Source organism: Gymnoscopelus microlampas, assembly GCF_963454915.1.
Source record: "Gymnoscopelus microlampas genome assembly, chromosome: 13".
Lineage (NCBI taxonomy): Eukaryota > Metazoa > Chordata > Actinopteri > Myctophiformes > Myctophidae > Gymnoscopelus > Gymnoscopelus microlampas.
In genome coordinates, this window is record NC_139950.1 from 25,902,236 (window position 1) to 25,907,327 (window position 5,092).

The following is a 5,092-nucleotide window of genomic DNA, read 5'->3' on the forward strand; positions in this document are numbered from 1 at the left end:
CTGGTTGACGCCAAAATTGCAGTGTGCTGCTGATTTGCAAACGACACCCCCTACTGTGCCACTCCTACCATACCAAATAGGTTAAAGAAATGACATTTTGCCAATTGCCTCACACCATTTCACCCGCCACAAATAAGAGTCTGAAAGCCCCAGCCCCTAGTGTCTGTGTGGCTCCTTACACACAAGTGGATATTTGGCTGAAGTTTGGCGCTAGAGGAAAAGTCATGGCATCACCGAAATCAGTAGTCTAATTGGTTCAAGTTGTTACCTCCACACCACCTTTTGAGATATCTTGCACCTAAGTGGAAGATATTAGTCTCACCAAAATCAATAGGGGCTGTCTGTGGAGAGGGTGGATGAAGGTGCACAGATAATTCCACGGTAATACATCCTGTATCTTGTTTGGGAGTAGTAGCCCTGTGTGCGAGTGATCATTTTGTTACGCTACAGGGAAGGCCACATGGGGTCACCAAAATCTGTATGGGAAGTTTTTGGTATGTTTGTATATTTCATGTGCCTCCTTGTGTTTTTTATTTTATATCTATGATTATATTATTACTCCTTATATATGGAGCTGACTGATTTGTTTGTGCCTGATGCCATGATGACACATTGAGGTTAGACAACAAACTCCATATTTGGGCATAGCTTGCCTCGCGTAGCCAGACTATATCACTGGGTGGATATGAGTCTGTTTTTTTTTCCCAAGGGGCGCGATCAAAACACATACAGTCTCCCATATTTGAATCCTGGGCCCTGATTGGTCACCCACGTCTGGAGCAGGAAATGGATTCTCTATGGAGCGGTGCCAGACCCAAATCGCAGAGTGTAATTTTTTTTTGCACTCGCAGATTAGTCTGGTCCCAGGCTAGGGCGTAGCTGCATTGGTTACTCCTTATATGGTTATGGCTGAGTCATGGTGACATGAGTGTGACGTCAGAGGTCCGCCGGCCGGCCGGTCCTCCCTTAAGCCAATTTTAATATATAGGATACAAACGTTTGGAAACGAAAACTTTGATTTATTGTAATGTGGAGCGACTGCTGCTTTTGGCGGAGCAGGGAATCGGGGAGTCGCTGCAGTTGCCTGAGCACCATGTGGACACCGGTACAGTTAGTGCTTTATCCCTGTAAATTAATTATACCTCAAGCTGTTTTCTCTCTCTCTCGCGCTGCTGTGGTCTTTGATTGACAGCTCAAAAGGGTCACTCTTTTTCAATCCTGGCTGTAAATGTCACACGGGCACAAGTAGATGGCCTTCAGGCTTCAATATACTGTAGGTTCTTCTGGGTGTGTGTGTGTGTGTGTGTGTGTGTGTGTGTGTGTGTGTGTGTGTGTGTGTGTGTGTGTGTGTGTGTGTGTGTGTGTGTGTGTGTGTGTGTGTGTGTGTGTGTGTGTGTGTGTGTGTGTGTGTGTGTGTGTGTGTGTGTGTGTGTGTGTGTGTGTGTGTGTGTGTGTGTAGCCTCTAGGGGTCTCGGTGAAGGTTGGCTTCTGAAATGGAAACACTGATTAGATCTGACGCACCCAGTTCAGATGTTAGCACACACACACCCGGGATCCTGGGAATGAAAACAAAAGTAAAAGCCAATCAATATAGCCCATTACTGGCCTTTTGTACTTCTCTCTCTACCAATAAGACTATACATGTACTATTTCCTGTATGGCCTAAACCACGCTCTGCCCTTTTACTGCAGGGCAGGGCAGTGTGTGTGTACGGCATTAGAGTTTATAAAACTAATGCAGCCTCGAATAAGCTACAGTATCAAATTCAATACACATATTGGTATTGTCAACCAACAGAAAATGAGCTATCGAAAGCTTAATTGAATAACTTGCTGTGCTCACATGCCTTAATACAGGGGTTCATAAAATGTTCTGCCAAGGACCCCAAATAGCTATACCTGGCTGCAACTGGACAGTGCGAATTCACTGTCTTGCTTTGGGCCTGTTCTTGTATACCCATGGGTGGTTTTTGCATTGCGGTCCCTGATGATTTAGCTGAGCATGCTGGCTAATTCAGGGAACGTCTTAGGAGCAAAATCCATCAACACCAAGTATAGCTGTCTTCCATTTGATGCAATAAATGGTTAAATCTTATCTCCTGACTGGACTCAACTATCTGATGGAAGTCAGTAAGTCAAATGACAGAAACACAAATTCAATAGCTCAGTAACTCACTAACTCAACTCATTGATGGAAATGTTAACTCACTAAGTGTCTCAGCTGAGTCACTAGTAAACTAGCTATCTTCATTCTGTATTATATGACGGTGCAATACAAGGAGTTAATATAAAATATGACCATCGAGTGATGAAATGCATTAGTATATTTATGGTGATTTTGGTACTAATAATTTGTGTTAGAGTCAGTGTGTGATGTCTGTACCAGTGGCAAGCCGATCAGATCATATGAAAACAGTTGACATAATATGCCTGTGCTGACTCTTACAGCATTCACAGCTTGTCTGCGTGCACTGTGAGTATACAGTACATCAGGTCATCTGTGTTACAGTAAGAGCTGCTAATGGAGGCTTATTTAAGTGTGTACCAATTAACTTCAACATGATGAATGAGATGACTCCATTTACTGTGTGTGTGTGTGTGTGTGTGTGTGTGTGTGTGTGTGTGTGTGTGTGTGTGTGTGTGTGTGTGTGTGTGTGTGTGTGTGTGTGTGTGTGTGTGTGTGTGTGTGTGTGTGTGTGTGTGTGTGTGTGTGTGTGTTTCTGTCTGTCTGAGGGTGGCAGAATGAGTGTCAGCAGTGTAGAAGCCCTCCCATGGTTCTGTTTGACCCGGTAGACCTCCTCTGTGAAACACCACAGCCATTCTCTATGCAAATAGCCCTGCTCATTGTCCAAGACATGTGATGCCTTTGTCTGTGCCAGCTTTGACTGATCACAGCTTGACAGCTCCAATGTGTGTGAGTGTATATATGTGTGTCTACAAACTGACTCTGTCATTATGTAGCCCCCCTTACGCGCGCGCACACACACACACACACACACACACACACACACACACACACACACACACACACACACACACACACACACACACACACACACACACACACACACACACACACACACACACACATCATCAATGTTGAGCAGCTGATTCTCATGGTAGGACATTGGTTTCTGGTCTCTCTACTGTAGTACATCTTTTGTTTTTAACCTTTATGTTGAGTGAAAGTTTTCATTTATATTAACTCCATTTCATTTTGAAAGGTGCAGAACACAATCTGTACACCAAACACACATCCAAAAATATATAGGTATACCACCGACTGACAAATAAATGAACAAAATGAATACAAAGTAAAGTAGCCGCATACACACTGATGAATAATGTACGAAAGAGAACATAAATTATGGTACACACACGTACCCTGGGAACCGCCTGACACAACACATTTGCTGTCGGCCACTGGCGCAATTATGGGTTATACAGTATACATTGGGGCTTTTCCACGGCACAGCAGAATGGTTCTGAGGATGGTAAATAACCGTTCCATTTGCAATTCCATGTCCAGGTTTGGCATGGTTTTGCACAGAATGGTGCAAATCGTGCCCATTCCTTGATAGTCAGGTTTCATCGTCATCCTCAATGTTGCCAAAGCATGCTGGTGCATGGGACGGCTTAACCACAGTAGCATTGGTTTTCCTATTTTGGGCAAATAAAAAAAGAATCACATTTTTACTTAAAAAAGCGAGAATAGCAGATGTACAAGCACACAATCCATCGCAATGTAAAATGTTGTGATCTTGCAGATCTGCCATTTTCACTATTTGTCATAGGACAACGTATAGGGATTAAGCAGATACTGATGTGCAGAGGTATTCAATATTGGTTTTAGGCCCTGAGGCCCCACAAAAATGTGAGTTTGTGTGAGCGTGCTTGCATTGATGCACGTGTGTGTGTGTGTGTGTGTGTGTGTGTGTGCGTGAGGCAAGCATCCGCCACAGCAAATTAAGCCAGTGCGAAAGTAATTAAAAAGCTGGCCTAGAAGGTGTCGCTATTCCACTCGTGCTGGATTTTCATTCCATTAAAGTATATCGGTATTTGACCAGACTTTACACTTGGTATTATTACCTTAGTAAACATTTTCATAAATACTTTTAGTTTAATGTCTTCTTTCAATTATCATGATCTGTGTTTTTGGTAAATAATGCTCCCATAATTTTAAAATGAATTATACAGAATGGTGTGCTTCTACTGGTTCTACTGAGAGAAGAACCACCCTCGCTCCCCTTCCACTCAATAGAATTCGTTTTCCGGTTCCATTCAGGACCGGAAATGGTGGTGGATTTTAATTTGCTGAAATAGTGGCTTCAAAACGGGTCTGTAGAAAACAATTGGTGACGTCCTGATTCCCTTCGTCCATTATGTTTTACAGTCTTTGATAAGTCTCCATGCATGTGAGTGTGTAAACATCTCGATGGGTCCTGTGTGTGTGTGTGTGTGTGTGTGTGTGTGTGTGTGTGTGTGTGTGTGTGTGTGTGTGTGTGTGTGTGTGTGTGTGTGTGTGTGTGTGTGTGTGTGTGTGTGTGTGTGTGTGTGTGTGTGTGTGTGTGCGCGCGTGCATGTGTGCGAGTACGTGTGTGAGTATGCACGCGCGCATGTGTGTGTCTGAGCACAGTAAAATCCTCAGTGCATCCTCCATTTGTAACTTAATTTGGTTACATTTGCACTCTGGTTTTGTGTGCATGTGTCCGTAGTGTGTGTATCCGTAGTGTGTGTACATACACGGCCTGCCAAGTCTCAGCAGTGGGAGCTAGCTGCCGTTGTAATCCAATTACAGGAGCATAAACGATTTGTTAGACACTTCTCATAATGTAGCCGTTTCCCCAATAAACTCTGCCTGTAATAACTGCACTGAGCCAGCGCATTAATCTGACAGGGTTTGGGAATACAGCTGCACTGCACCCAAGGCCTTCTGCTGCTTGTCAATTTGTGTGTGTGTGTGCACGTGTGCGTGCATGTGCATGTGTGTGAGCATGTGCGTGTGCATGTGCATGTGCGTGCGTGCGCGTGTGTGTGTGTGTGTGTGTATCAGCACTTTTCAGTTGTCTTGTGGTTCTGTTAACAACTGGGAA